The sequence below is a fragment of the Anneissia japonica genome, unplaced genomic scaffold (genome assembly GCF_011630105.1).
Source record: "Anneissia japonica isolate Jap-2015-1 unplaced genomic scaffold, ASM1163010v1 scaffold750_len1593409_cov174, whole genome shotgun sequence".
In the NCBI taxonomy this organism is placed as follows: domain Eukaryota; kingdom Metazoa; phylum Echinodermata; class Crinoidea; order Comatulida; family Comatulidae; genus Anneissia; species Anneissia japonica.
In genome coordinates, this window is record NW_022756705.1 from 410,311 (window position 1) to 425,766 (window position 15,456).

Below are 15,456 nucleotides of genomic sequence, written 5' to 3' on the forward strand. Positions count from 1 at the left end.
TATAAGAGACAGATATATATATATACCGTTAGCAGGTATTACTGTAATGTAAAATAAGATAAAGAAAGGTATGGTAATCGCAATCTTCAGATAGCCTAAGATAAATATTGATCGAATGTTATATCAGAAATAATTTTTTTTAGACAGCAAAAGAACGTTTATGTTATAAATGCGATCTGAAAAGGCAAACATCAAGTTATTTTAAGCGTTAAAACTGTTTCTAGGCAAAATTTTTAATTATATGCTATATTCGGACTTATGTTAAATTCTATAGTTTAGTATCCGTATGTCGAGTCATCATCAAGGTCGTACTTATTAAAGCATTTAGGACGAAATTACATTAATAAACTTGTAGAGTCCTAATTATACCTTATAAGGCTAACTGAATATTAGCTGATGGACTAATGTTCAGTGGCCGTCTATTGTATTGTTATAAGCTTTATCAAGAGCCTAGAGAGATATGGCCTAATTCCAATTGCCATCACTACTGAGGGTATATAATTCTGAAAGTAGTTCGACGCATCGTAAAACATTAGATTTAATTTGGCATCTCATTATACTGCAAGTATAATTCTGAAATTAGTATGGTGCACAGTAAAACAGCCAATAAAATTTGACATCTATAAGTCATCGGTTTAAGCTTGTTTAATTGTTCGTTATTATTCACTCATCAGCATCTTCATCGTCATCATCAATATCATCATCATCTTTATCATTTTAATTATCATCATCATTGTCAGAAAGATATCTCAAAAATTACTATAACCAATGTTCCATCTTTAACATTTGCATTGTTGTAATAATTATCATCATAGTTATCATTATCATTGTCATTATCATCATCACCATCATCATCGTCATCGTTATCATCATCATTATAATCATGGTCTCCATCATCATCAAATAATTACCCTCATCATGGAATACATAGAACAACAGATGAATTTTAACATTTTTTATGGCACTATACTAGGGGGTGACTGACAGATGAGCATGGAGACGGAGAATAAAATTAATGTATTACCAGCTAAGCCACCATCTGAAAGGGCAGCAAAAATGTACACATTGACATTATCAAGGATAGAGTTTTATCGAATAATAGCAGAAATACGCCTAGCTAATAGCACTCAATGAGTTTAAGAGATTTGTTTTTTCTAACTTGACAACATGAATCGGCTGGAGGATGTAACCCGGTTGCTAGCAATTTCGACATTGACACATGGAGAAGACGTAGACAATTGTATTGTTTGTATGCACGTTTGTTCATAACAAAACCTACTGTATTTATCACTACCATAAGGTTGAAAATATCAATTTAACAATTATTTATAATAAAAGAAAGGCAAAACAAAAATAGTAATTTGGTACTAACCATACACTTTTGCAATTTTTCCTTCATATTCATTTTTAAGTTTATTTACATTCCTTTAAACATATGTATCTATTTTCCTGGTTATTTTGCACGGAAATGTTACTAAAATTTGTTTTGTAGCTGGTAAAAAGTAAAAAAAAAATCAAAGCAATTATGTATAGTAGTACAGCATAAATATTGGCTCAAAAATTCAATCGTTGTAACGGAGTGCAGTGGCGTTAACCTTGGAAGCAACGTGAGTGAATAGTGGCGCCAAAGCTAGCTACCAAACGACAAATTAGTTTATTAATTCGGTCACACGATCTCACACATTAGAATATATTTACACACTACTCTTATACACATCTAGATGTGTATAAGAGACAGGTATATAATTCTGAAAGTAGTTCGACGCATCGTAAAACATTAGATTTAATTTGGCATCTCATTATACTGCAAGTATAATTCTGAAATTAGTATGGTGCACAGTAAAACAGCCAATAAAATTTGACATCTATAAGTCATCGGTTTAAGCTTGTTTAATTGTTCGTTATTATTCACTCATCAGCATCTTCATCGTCATCATCAATATCATCATCATCTTTATCATTTTAATTATCATCATCATTGTCAGAAAGATATCTCAAAAATTACTATAACCAATGTTCCATCTTTAACATTTGCATTGTTGTAATAATTATCATCATAGTTATCATTATCATTGTCATTATCATCATCACCATCATCATCGTCATCGTTATCATCATCATTATAATCATGGTCTCCATCATCATCAAATAATTACCCTCATCATGGAATACATAGAACAACAGATGAATTTTAACATTTTTTATGGCACTATACTAGGGGGTGACTGACAGATGAGCATGGAGACGGAGAATAAAATTAATGTATTACCAGCTAAGCCACCATCTGAAAGGGCAGCAAAAATGTACACATTGACATTATCAAGGATAGAGTTTTATCGAATAATAGCAGAAATACGCCTAGCTAATAGCACTCAATGAGTTTAAGAGATTTGTTTTTTCTAACTTGACAACATGAATCGGCTCTTTGACATTTAAATTCTTTTTTTTGTCACCTCTAATACACAAGAAAGGACGTCTTCTCCTGGATTGAAATGGATATGTATAGCTATTATCTCAATCATCAATTTACGCGGCATTTACGTTCAGAGTAATATAGAAAGAATCAAGAGACGTTATTATATTACCTTATCGACTAGTTGTCTGTATTCTTTATGTGTATCAAACTTTATTGAGGTCGGATTGCATTACAGTATTCGTATAACGATGTTCAGTAAGGCTACTTATATCTGCGTAATTTACGCTAACTGTGGAAGAAGCTAACGGCGATTATGGTCCCAAGAGATGGATAACAACATTGTTTTTAACGCTAAGAGTGTTACGTGTAATATAGCAGTGGTGTCCCTTTTTTATTTATTTTATATTAGAAGCTTAGTTTAAAAGGCATTTTTCTTTCTTACTTTTCTTCTTGTAATCATGATAATTTAATGATCGGTAGATGTTATTAAAGTGTATATTTATTAATTAGAGTGTATTCATTGTGACAGCGAGGGCTCTCTATCCTCAACGTATTTCCAGTTGGCTCAAAAATAAGTAAGTAAACCTTGTGCGGGAGTTGAGAATGACAATCCATGATTGGTGTGTATACTGTGCTGCACAAGATTAATTGAAAACGCGCTCGTTGGGCGATTAACGCTGACGGTTAGTGTGTGTCGCGTAATAGCATGCATCCTGTTAGTAAGTTGTTTTAATAATACCGTACACGTCATCCACGAGTCCCACGATTGTTTTTCTTGCTACATTCAGTAGCATCCTGTCGCGTCACGTATTTCATATCAGGCTACAGGCGAAAACAGGCTGAATGAAACTATTGACATTACTAACACGTCTGTAAAGACAGGGTATTACAATCTGATACAGATGAACGGAAGATTTTAGTGCTATTAATCAGATAGTCGAATACACCCGTTTTTAAAGTTTTATTAAGATAACGTTAAATGAACAATCAAAGTTATAATAATGAACAAACTGTACTGTGTATGCATTATGCAAACCTGATGGTGATGATGATGATGATGATAAAAATAATAATAATAATAATAATAATAATAATAATAATAATAATAATAATAATGGTAATAATGGTAGGCTAATAATAATAATGAATGTCATAATTATGATGATAAAATGATAACAATATTATTAAAAATAATAATGCTGTTGATAATATTTGGAATACTAATAATAACTCAATAAAATTAAAAAGAATAACATACGATAAGGTAATAACAATTGATAAGTTGTTTAATGGGTGTTATGAATCGAATATGAATCAAATTTGAATGGAAAACATGTTTTTCTAACAGTTTAACCGAGAAGAAAACACCTGCGTAAAATGGAAATGAATGTTGAAGAAATACATTCATATTCTTTTACAGAGGATATTGGAAGAAAATGTCACTGACAATTACAGTCTTAAGTTTCATCGTACGTGACTTCTTAAAAGATGTAAAACATTATAAACAAAATATTTAGACATTCATAACAATAATAATGCGTACTATACGCTAATCTACATTAATTTATCACTGTCGAACGTTTTCCCCCAATAATGTGCTAACGGACATTACTCTCCTTTTTAAGGCTACATCCTAATTTCTAGGACTTTCCTTGTGGCGTGGACGACTTAGCGCCCACTTTAATCTAGAAAGCATTCGCTATTAAATGCTGCAATTATGTGTACTATATAACACTGGTAGGCCTATCGCCCGCGGTAGAATTTGTACTGTATTATAGCACTGGTATATTGCCTGGGGTGGAACTGTATTATTAAGATAGCGTACCTGCGTTTAACAATATTATTTACAGTACAAGCGTTAGGCAATTGAAGTTAACGTAACTTGCGGCTTCTATTGATTATCTCCATATTAGCTTGTCGACTTCAAATGGGTTTACTTTTTCATTCCAGATTCGTTAACCGTATCACAAGTACATGTGAACGCGTCGCTTCTTGGTGAAAGAGTCCGTAGTGATTCTAATAGCAAGATGCAATAAATAGTGTTTGCGCACAGGCGGTGACTGGGATATTCAGACTCCCCTATATCAATGATAGCCTACTTCATCGGATCTTTAAAATAAATATACTATAGCTTCGGTTTCAATGCCACCGTCCCTGACTGTTTTGACAAAAATAATGAAGTACTATATATATATATATATAATATATACATATAATATATATATGTGTGTGTGTGTATATGTATGTATATATATATATATATATATATATATATATATATAGGCCTATAAAGAGATACTATAACTTCTCAGCAAGCCAGTTTTAGCCTAACCATTGATAAACTATATGCAAGCAAAAATGTCATTTGTATGACATAATGTATATAGGGGTATTAGACCTATCGTTTGTGGTCTATAGCAGCATGACACTCGCCTTAATTGCAAGTTCGAATCCCACCATGATCGGCATATGCTTATTATTTTTAAATGTATTTCCTTCACATCCAACAGCAAGTACACTTGCCACTTACAGGATGAGGATGATGCTTTATAAACTAAGTCTCTTTATGACTCTTAGGGAGTGGAGTTGGTTTTAGTCGTGAGAAAAAGTCCTGCTGTGACAGGAATTGAACCCATGACCCTGGGATTAGAAGGCAAACATCTTGACCACAGTGGCGGCTCTAGGATATATTTTCTGGGGCTGAGCTGTCCGACAGGGGGGACTTGGGCTGGTAGGTCCGAGCTGGGGAAGGGTTTGAGAGGGTGTTCCCTTTCCCAAATGTTTTTTTTTTTTTTAGAATAGGAACCTTTGGGTGGCCAGAAATGACACTCTCTGATTGTGACAGACATGTGTCGGCTTGGCGTGGGCCTATTTTTATATATTTTTAGTCCGACTGCCCGACGAGCTCTGTCCAATGGGGGAGGGGGCTTGACCTGTCCGGTGGGGCTTAAGCTCCTGCTGCATCCTCCCCCCTCCGCTGGCGCCGCCACTTCTTGACCACTAAGCTATCCAACTCCACTCGATTATAACATCATATGTTCCTAATAGAACACTCTTTATCATTGTCCTCATAATCCGGATCATTGGCTACTCGTTCAAACTCACCCCATCGACAACCACCCAGCGACAACCAATATAGTATTTAGAACCGTAAGCGTTGTCAATGATGACAAACAAAATCCCATAAGTTATCAAAAAATCCAGATTAATGCAATCAAACAAAACGGCATTGGTGGTGAGGTGAAAGGACATGAAGCACTACAAGCGAAAAAATTGAAAAACACCTAAATTTTGCTCTTATATTAAACATCAGATCCTCTTTATTTGCAAAGAAAAAAAAAACCCGATGTTTATACGAGTCTCGAAAAATGATTAGCACTGAATGAAAGAATGAAAGCCTGTAAACCGAGGCCGGGGGGGGGTGCAGGGCCTCCCCCGTCCGCCAGCCCCCGTCGGAAAGAAAAAGCACAATCCGTCGGGGAGGAAAAAAATGTATTTTCTACATAGGGCCTATTAGTAGACTCTAAAATCGATTAAATAACCCGTTGAAACCCCCAAATTGTCAAAATTTTCGGGGGATTCGCCCCCTGGACCAACCTTTTAATCGAAGCTCGACCACGCCCACTTTGCTTTCGTCGGAGAAATCTGACCCATCGTCGGGGTATCGGCCCCCTATCGGGGACCTCCCTCCACCCGTCGGGCAAATCTTGGTGCCACCCCTGTTTGAGGCTCATTAATTTTTGTGAAGCTCATGTTCTTGATAGGGAAACCAACACAAACCTTTATCTTTAAAGATTTCTCTAAAGTATGTTTTTAGATATCTGATTTTGAAAGATGGAAACCTTTAAAGTCAGGCTCCGGAGGAAAAATTTTTTTTGATATGTTGTAGAACTGATTTTTCTAAGACAGAAAAAAGTTGTTTGACGAAAAACTTGGGAACGGTGAATGAGATACAGATTTTTTAATATTTAAAAACTGGGGGATTAAGGTGTAAAAATGGGCAGTACGCCCCTTTTCCCCCAGTTTTTAAATATTAAAAAATCTGTATCTCATTCACCGTTCCCCAGTTTTTCTTCAAACAACTTTGAGCCTGACTTTTAAACAGTGTAGCTTGTGTGTGTGAAAACCCACATGAGAAAAAACTCTACCAGCGAGTAATGAATGAAATCAAAGATGCAGAATTCCCAATCTCCGTCTCCCCAGAAAGTTCAAATCTGCTCTATTTCTGCAAAACAATTTAGTTCGCCTTACAAATATTAAAGCAGACAAATTTTCCAGACCTCTGGACTACATATCTTCTAAAGAGACATTTACGGGATGTGTAACAAATAGAAAAAGACAGCTATGAATGATGCAAACTATCTATCTTACTTAGAATAATGTCATACTGAGACCAATACACTGGGCGATATGAACGTGATGGGGATATTATAAATAAACTCAGTAAATTATCAGCAAGCTAGGGGGTCCATGCTAATGTGGAAAGTCAATTAATTGAACAGTTTCAGCCTGTATTGTATGAGTTTATTTATAACATACCGTATACTCTCCAAGATGCGCTAATTAACTTGAACAATAAAATCCAATATTTGAATTCGTTATTTGGTATAGGTCTATTTAAGTTATTAGCTTTATATTAAAAATCAGAATGAAAAAAAAAATGTTCATAGTCAATTAATTAGTAAAGAATACCTGTTCAATCTTTTATAAAATTGGCTCGTAAACTGTATAGTAATTGAACTAAGGAATTTGTGGTAAGTCATCAGAAACAATTTTCATCCATAGTTTCATTGAAACATGTTCATAACTGCAGACAGATCTTTATTATGCAATGATGGATAAAACACAGGTTGTGACGTTCGATTGGATTCGCGTTTGAAAGGAAAATACCAGTACTGAGCACACGCAGATAGACTGTAGGCGCAGCCGAGAAAAAGAGTTCGAGAGAGTTACATTAACAAACAATCGCCTCTAATTCCCTTGCGAATATATCGACATTTATGAATTATCAACTACAAAATGACGCTTTGAATGTCATATTCTGTAAATCATTCAATCTACTGATGAAAGGGGTCTGAAGATGAATTGTAGCCGTCCACGTGGAAGGTTATCAGGGTCAAAGTGAGTTTCCCACAGTTATATGATATATTTCCCCGTATCATGGAAAGTATTCACTTTATAAGGCATAATTCGTACGTGATTGACTGTGTCGATTCAGTTACACGCTTTACCCCTTGTTTCTTACGTAATTTGTCATCGAAAGGAAGCGTTGATGACATGTTCAACTACAGAAAACATCAATGTCTTTTTACACTTAAACCACCATTTTAATGTGATTGGCAACTGATGCAGGTGTATGTACGGCAATGCAATATTGACAGTTGGCAATGTAAACAGTAATGTGACAAAAGAATAGATAAATGAATAAAATCTGATGTAATTAATCATTATTATTTACTGGTTATGTGATAATTGAAATAGGAAAAACTGCATTGAATATAAGCAACAAGTATTATTTTTATAAGATATTTATAAAGAAAAACAAAACGATTATCGCAATAATAATTTTGTAAATTATTATTATATTTGTTGTCATGGATACCAGACTTATGGCAATATATTACACATGAAAAAGGAGAGGAATAAAAAAAGAATATGAAGAAAAAGAAACAAAGAGAAAGAAGAAAACAAACAGAAGAAAAAGGAAATAAACAGAAGGCGTGAAGTAGGAAGAGGAGACAAATAAGAAGAGAAAAAAGAAGAGGAGTAAGAAGAAAAGAAGAAGAAGAAGAAGAAAAATGAATAGAAAGATGAATAGAAAGAGTGAAGAAAACGAAACAGAGGAAAATTCAGGAAGAATAGGACGAAGAAAAAATACTATGACGAAAATAAATAAGAATAACGAGAAGAAGAATAGAAGAAATAAAAAGAAGGAGAATGAAGGACAACAAAATGAGAAATATTGTAGACAAAAGAAGAAGTAGAAAAAAAAGATAAAGAAGATGCAATACTATTAATTTAACGATTTCACAAAATCCATTGTCTTTTTTAATAATATAAAACGTTATTTTTTATTAATCAGTATATACATTTATGTGAGCTTTAAACGTAATTTTATTTGAAAAAACATTTTACCTAACAGTTTAAGTGACAACAATAGCCTAAGATGGATTGAAACCTTTTCTGTGTACTGGAAGAACATTATCAGTTTCAATTGCTGTCTTAAAGGTGTACAAATGTAATTATTCAACATGCTATGGATCAAAGTGGAATGTTTGATATACCGTTTCACGTTTCGTGAATGGGCAATATAAATGGAGTCTCGTACAGTCATAATTGATACAAATGACATACTCTAGCATACATCGTTAAAATTGACAATATATTGACTTTGAAACACAAACTGAACAGAAATCATGAAAACCAAATAATCGAGAAATGATTTTACACGAGAGAGCATCACACACAAATTTCCGACAGAAGAAAAATTGGAGATGACATGAAATCTTAACTAGCCTATTGTTAATGTCAAAATTAGCTTAATCAGATGGCGGGGAAAAAAGCAAGAGTCAGATGTTACAGACACATGAAAGATCGATCTGATGTAAATGTTACAGTATCCGCACTCTTTAATACACAGGATGGTTCGATTTGCACGGGACGAGTTTACATTAAACCATAATTTACCTATGTGCGTTGCAGACTTTATGACAGAACGTTTGAACAGAACACATTATGAACATTTTGTAGGCCACAGGTACATTACTTCAGTGCCATTTAACGAAGATTCATTATGATTTATATTTCAATATAGAGATGTCATATTAGTTTTATAGTTCTGTAGCTTCCTCCACCCAACTAAATGATCCTATTCACGTCAAGTGTAGGCCTACTAATCAATAACAACGATCGAGCCTCTAAAGGACGTTCAGGGATTTACAATTAAAGCACGGCTATGGCAAAATAATTCGAAAATCTCACTTTCGGTCTAAAAACTTTATTGGCCGGATTAAAACGGCTATTCTTGTCAATTGGTTGTCAACTAATTGCGAATGGATATCTCACATTTTTGTTTATGCTTTTCAAAACAGGATGTAGGTCTATTGTATTTTGATGGAAACGTAATAGACGCACTTGGGAGCGAAAAGTGATGGTTTGGACACAACATTAATAAAAGCAAACCTCACAATAATGAACTTATCAAAAACCATTGGTAATTAATATTATCCGTTACATTAGCTATAGTTGTATCGCAAGGACACTCATTAGGTTCGTGGTGATGATGAAGATCGAAGAAAAATTGATTATTATATGATGATGATGATGATGCCTCGTGATGATGACGTTAATGACAATGAGGATGGTAGTGATAATAATGGTGCTTGGAATTATGTTAATGTTTATGTTCAATAACAAATTGTCCTGGGACAGTTGCGGATTCAGAATGTTGCTGGGGTGCGGGAGGAGTGGGCCCAAAGATCAATGATGGATTTATGGTCCGTCAAGGAGTTTTTATTATGACTATGCCTCCTGAGTTATAGGCATTTAAATTTTCGGATCGAAAGGCCTACCGAACCGATCAGAACTTGGATCCACCACATTGGCTTAGACCCCAAAATACTCCAAGAAATTTGATAATGGTGATGACGAAAACGACGATGACAAAAATGATGACGATTATAATGATGATGATATGGCTTTGAACGTGGTGGCTGGGATGGTGCTTGGTGGTAAAGGATATGGTGATCGTGATGTAATAAATATCAAGAAAGTGTTGATATTGTACACAACTATAATAATAATAATGTTGATGATGGTTAAATAATATTATTACTATAAGATATTAGGAACTGCAAACTCGCCAAAGTATTTTATTTCACGTTTACATTGATTTTAAATTTTCTTGTTCAATCAGCAATTCATGAAATATGATGTTTGTTTAAGATGCAATGTCAAATATAAGTTTTAGCAATTTGAAATAACATTGTAAAAAAAAGTTGCATCCGATGCCTGCGGCACTTTGCCACTGCTGTATATATTAAACATACCACTATACGAGCAAATATTGTGCGGCACGCGTCAAACCGCTGCAATGTGTAATTAGCCAAATCATAACGCATAAATATGGTCAGGCGTTATGTTCTGCTATTGTTTGTGTCATTATATGGATAATGGTATAACAATAGCGAAGTTTTGATAATATAACCTCATTACATGTCAATAAGTGCCATTTTAACGAGAGGATGACTACGTCATCATATCTTTGAATACTATGCAATTTGTTACGGCGTATCGATTATCGGATAAACCGGTGTCACATAGAAAAATAATATCTAAGTCACTCGAATTAATGAGCGCATTTGATTGGCAGTAAGGTCTGCTAACCCTTCTACATTCAATTTAAAACTCAGTTGACGACTGAGTACCGTACCGTACAAGATAGCGGTGATATCAATAATAGAAATTAAAAGGTAGGAACAGTAGAGACAGTACTTTTAGTTTGAGTAGACAGTGGTTTGTCAGAGACATCGAGACTTTTCCATTAGAGTGTGTGGTATTGATGATGCTGATAATGCTCCTAATGATGTTGATATAAAATATACAGACTATGGTAAAATCTGGGGGAAAAAACCCCAAAATTTATTTGAAAATTGTGCATTTCAATTCATTCATTCAGTTATTCGACCTCAAGATTACAATAACAAAAACATGCAAAGATTAAAAATGACAGAAAAATTATTGGAAAAACATATTAACATACATTAAACAGGATAACCCAAGAAAACCAATAGCAGGTTTATTTCCATTGGGTCCTGGATTTTCAAAGGAATTAAAAGGCTTTTAACTTAATAATAATAATAATAATAATAATAATAATAATAATAATAATAATAATAGGGCCTAATAATAATAATAATAATAATTACAATTTGATAATAATAACAACAACAATAATAAGGTAATTATAATTGTAATACGTTATTTCGAACAACAGCAGTCCATACCGTACCATGCAGCAAATACCGTAGCTCTTTACGTTTGTATTTTTTTTTATATAAAAAAAAATAGTAAATTATACACAAACCGCTCTCAATTAGTCGATCGCACGAGGCTATGGACTGAGTTGAGTTATCGGCTTAAACCTACAGTATGCATACTTCGTCATCAATGGTGAAAGTCACGGTCAGAAACAAATATACAGTGCTGATAAATATTTTTGCTTTACAAAATATTCTTAGAAAACCAGAAGGCCTATATATTTATATGTTGATTGCAATAGTGAACGTAAAGCATTTTTAAAGTGATAGAAATAATCTACATCTGTAATGTTCCTCATTTTCACACTCATCATTCATAATGATTCTTTAGAACCTAATTGTCGCTTGAAAAATATTTGTTCGTAATCTCTGCAAGCGTAATCATTTTTACGCGAGAATAATGGTCTGATCTTTATCGGCCAAATAGTTTGGTCTTCGGCCAATGGGCTCCGAAAATAAATCGAACACGTAACTTACCTGGTCTGGTGTCAGGCTATCAATGGATTACTGTCCGTAGAGAAATCTCCTGGTGTATGTGACTCTTGCGAGTGAGTTTACAAGTATGAATCCTTTAGAAAACTTGGCTTCCTTTTCATCCATGCGCGACCGTCCTATTGGTCAGCGTTTCGTCATCGATTACGTCACAGGTTATGCGCGAGTATAAGACTCTTTTTTTCCATACACCTTTTGTTACTAACTGAAATTTGAAGTTCGGCGTTCACCTTTGCCGGCTAATTACACCCTGCATCATCTCTCAGTATCGGGCGCGTATCTATTGACTATCTCTACGATTCATTTGATCGCGCCATCGACAGAATATAATAGTTGACAGATTCAAAATGAAAACGTCAAACAAACAGCTCGCAGGTTTATTAGTTTCAAGTCGAAGATTTGGTGGACGAATAAATCACAAAGGGCTTTCGTTTCGGAATAACTAACCGACTAATCATTTATAACGATGCGTTGCAAAGTCAATGTACTTAAATAGGATACAATCAATACCATTGAATATGGTATACAATAACATTTTCAGACGGTGCCGGTCCTAAACTTAATTATACAGAATGTGACAGTCGAGTAATTATTAATTTACAGACACTATTATGAACTGGTTTACTCAATTTGTTTTCGCTTCCGATAAATGTCGGTAGTAAAACTTGACTTTGAATTACCTAAACATACGACACTCACGTACATTCACACACATATTTTTTATATGCATATAGCACAAAATCTATATAAATCAAAACCAACATAGTCTTATATTATTTATTTATCAAATAAACATGTTAAAAGTATATCATTTATTATATATACATTATTATATTATATAAAGAAAAGAAAGCCTATATAAATACATATAGGCTAATGTATATATATATATATATATATATATATATATACATATATATTATAGCAAATAAGTAAATGATAGAAAGAGGGCTAAAATATAGCAATAAATGGTGGTATGATCTTACCAAGCTTATCACTTCATGCCCCCACCCCCTCTTTTCGCGGGGGCATGCCTTCGGACTCCATAGGCTAGTGTTATCTTGATCGGCTCCACTTTCGGCTCCATTTTCGCCCTCCCCCTCCCCCCCCACCTTTTGACCCCACTTTTAGACATCTCTGGATCCGCCCCTGGAATCCCGTTGGTATATCACAGATTCAATCCAGCTAGATATCCACTCTGATGATACATGTATACCTTCACGTGTGTGTACAAATTATTGAAGTTCCACGTTTGTTTCAGAATAAAAAGGGAAAGTCTTTACCGGTCTTCCCTAGAGTTTAATTTTTAGGTCCTTATATTAGTGTCCTCTTCTTTTATACAGACCAATGCTTATGTGTGTTTATGGGATCCATTGGTAGATACAATTATACCAAACTGTATTTATGTATACTGTATTTAATTTTACATATAGGATTAACTGTTCATATAAATGTAACCCAAATGATAGTAAGAATTTAAGAAGAAATTCTTCCATCAATGCCATCAATGATTGGTCTATATAAAGATAATAATCATTTAAAAAAAACTGTTCCAATTTGTAGTCTAAACCAGACCTTTCCGACTACGTTCAGAATTATATTAAGTGGTTATCACACTTCTACCACTCGAGCGAAATGTGGTAGCTTCCGAAAGTAATTAACGGCAACACACTTGGATGATTGACACCTATTGAACTCTCAATATATGTATATATAATTAGGCCTAAGTTACCTGGCTCTGTATATATATATATATCTGTCTCTTATACACATCTAGATGTGTATAAGAGACAGGGTTTCCCATAGATAATGATTTCTTGAAAATTCTAAAATTGATGACGTAAGGTATTCGTATTGTTTACAAAACTTTGCATCAAAACGAAAAGTACAAATCGAGTAAGTACATAGTGCTGGAGTGTCAATCCAACAACTGGTAATCAAAGCAGGGCTAATACGACGCGCATGTCCCACCAAAATGAAAGAAAAATCGTCACAATTAGGCATGGATTACGCTGTCGGATGGGACTTTGAGTAATGGCCCATTATGTATGTACTTGAACTGATATTGAAAATATAATGATTAATAGGTTAGAAGCCTATGCATATCACCATATTCTGGAAACATGAATATTAAATGTAACGCAAGATACGGTAATCATTTTTAGTCCATAGAATATTTCAGTTCGCTAATCTGTTTTACACTGGACCTATATTGCACCTCTTCAGCATTTAATTCAGACGACACAAAATTATAAATTTACAAACATCATAAATGATAATTTCTTTTAGATGCTTTAATCGGATTTGAATTCCCAACAAATCCTCAATGGTCTAGTTGGTTATTCGTCTGCATAGACTGCAGAAATTCCTGGGTTCGGATCCCGGTTGGGGCACCTAATTTTTCATACTCGCAGATTCCTCTTCTTTAACGTTTTCAAAAATGTTTATATATATTTACAGCATTATCGCAAAACGATTTAGAGATTATCTCTATCATATAATTTTTTGCTTATAAAAAGCATCTCTTCGGAGATCTCGTCTTGTCGCCAATTGCTGATAAGAAGAGGATGTATCATATTAATCTCTGTTATTTGCCTCGGTTCCCCTTCTTTTAAGTTTAAAAAGTCTCGGTTACGTTTTATCGTAGTACGTTTCTACATTTGATTTTCAATTAGATCCAGCAAATATACGTAATCACCAGATGACATTTTAGGCGGGAAATGAAAATGTAGGCGACAAATCTATAATTAAACACAAGACCATCCTTAGACCTGGCGCTGTAGGCCTTATTGCAGGAAGACAACGTAGCTGAGTAAGCAAATAATTTCTTTAGATAACTGAGTCCGACCTGGTACTCGATCATCAATGTTCTTTGTTTCAGTAAGCACGTCAACACATGCAGTTCCCACGTTAAAGTTAATCATTTCTATAAACGACAGTGATATGTTTGACGTCATCTTTTTAGTAAAATTAAACAAAACTTCTATTTACACACTGATAAACGAAATCCATGTTTACCTTCAAATATATTTTCACCTGAATAAAAGCGAAAATTTACGCAATGTAACAAAAATGACGTAGTGAGTTGTGAAAAGATTTTTGTGGATTCTAGCCGGGAGGTTAATTATTTTTGTTTCCTAATAATTAAAGAAGTCAACACTTCTAGTTCAACATTTTACGTAGTTATGTGTTTGACGTTATGGATTTTTTTCTTATTATTTGTTTACATATTGCTTATATTGATCAAGTATAGACACCTACCGTACCTAACCACCAGATGAAATTTCAAGCGGAAGAGACATTCGAAAGCTAGGTTGTGGTTTCAAATTAGTATTAGTTAAGCCTTCAAATGTCTCAGATTTCCACTCATATTTTTGGTATTAATTAATATCTAACGGTATATCGTTTCTTTGTGAAGGCGTCTGTATAGACAGCATAAGGTTCCAGGTTCGAATCCTGGCTGGAGCACCAATTTTCTTCACAGTAGCAGATTCCTCCTCTTTAAAGTTT

The 15,456-nt window shown here is 34.2% G+C and overlaps 1 protein-coding gene across 1 annotated transcript in view; it reads right to left on the reverse strand.

Moving 5' to 3' along the window:
• Nucleotides 1–12,143, reverse strand: part of LOC117124352 — a 25,346-nt gene extending 13,203 nt beyond the window's left edge. The window contains exon 1 of the mRNA XM_033270566.1: nucleotides 11,932–12,143. The gene's annotated coding sequence lies outside the window, so the exon portion shown is untranslated. The remainder of the gene's footprint in view (nucleotides 1–11,931) is intronic.
• Nucleotides 12,144–15,456: the final 3,313 nt, after the last annotated feature.